This window comes from Onychomys torridus, chromosome 9 (genome assembly GCF_903995425.1).
Source record: "Onychomys torridus chromosome 9, mOncTor1.1, whole genome shotgun sequence".
Classification (NCBI taxonomy): domain Eukaryota; kingdom Metazoa; phylum Chordata; class Mammalia; order Rodentia; family Cricetidae; genus Onychomys; species Onychomys torridus.
The window spans coordinates 23,296,626-23,298,137 of record NC_050451.1 but is presented as its reverse complement, the minus strand read 5'-3'; positions in this window follow the sequence as shown (position 1 = coordinate 23,298,137).

Below are 1,512 nucleotides of genomic sequence, written 5' to 3'. Positions count from 1 at the left end.
TGCCCTAGTAACAAACAATTTATAATTTTAATGATTTGCTATTTTGAAGAGAATATTGAAATCTCCTATCACCTCATTTCATTCCACCCGAGATGTCAATCACCCCCTTGTCCAGAATATCCATAGTCTATGTACTATGTAGGAACCTGTTTGGCTGTCAGATGGCTGACATGTCATTGCAGTGTGATATGCAGGTGTTCCTTACAGCGTAGCCAAACATGGTCAGCGTGCCCACACCATTTACAGACATGGTCAGCATGGCTATGCCATTTACCTCATGGTACCTCATATGCAAAGTTTAACATTTCACTTCATCACAAGGTGGAATAGGGTACAAACAGACATTTCACAACTTTTATTATATCCTATTATGGATTATTTTGTTACTATATTTTGTTGTCAGCCTCATTTTGTCTAATGAATGAAACTTTATTATAGGTCATGACTATATGAGAAGAAGCAGTATATATGTTGGTGGCGTAGAGTACAGTGGAGGAATGTAACTCGTGGAGGTCAAAGAAGATTTTGCTAAGATAGAAGATTGAAATCTGGAGCAGTGACTCACACCTGCACTCCATGCCATTGGGAAGCTGAGGTAGAAGGATGGATAACCCTGAGGTCCAGGTCAGCCTGGGGTATGATGTGAAATCCTAGCCCAAAAGAAAAAAAAAAAGTCAAGAAAGAAGAGATTGAATTTAAAAGAAGAAAAGGAAAAACCAGGAGAGTTGGCAGTGGAGGAGGAAATTATTTTTGACAAATGGAGCAGCAAATACAAAAAGCTTGTTCCTGGAAAGGTGCAAATCCAAGTTTTCTTTTCTTTTTTTTTTTTTCTTTTTCTTTTTTCCAGAGTTTGCATGCCTTTTATTCCCACCACTAGAAACTTGAAGGCTCAGCAGAATCAGTTTTTAAAAATTAGATTTCTCCCCTTTATTGAAAATAGATTATTTTCTCATTATATATATCCTGATTATTTCCCCTCCCTCTACTCCTCCCAGTTCCCGCCTCCCTTCCTGTCTGAATCTACTCCCTTTCTTTCTTTCATTAGAAAAGAACAGGCTTCTAAGAGATAACAACCCAATAACATTACAAAATAAAACATAATGAGATAAAACAAAAACCATCATGTAGAAATTGGACACAAAAAAATCAACAAAAGGAAAAGAGTCCAAGAGAAGGCACAAGAATCAGAGACTCACTTGTTCACACACTCCTCAGCATCATCAAAGTGCTCAGCTGAAAGCTGTAATATATAGGCACAGGACCTGCTGCACTCCACGCCAGCCCTGTGTTTCTGCTTCAGTGTCTGTGAGTTCACACTAGCTTTGCTCAGTTGACTTGGAGAGACCTGTTCTCCAGTGTCCTCTGTCTAGACTGGCTCTCACACTCTTTCTACCTCCTCTTCTGCAGGGTTCTCTGAGCTTTGAGGGGAGGGATTTGATGAAGACCTCCCATTTAGAACTGTGTATTCTAAGGTCCCCTCCAACTGAGTATGTGTGTGTGTGTGTGTGTGTG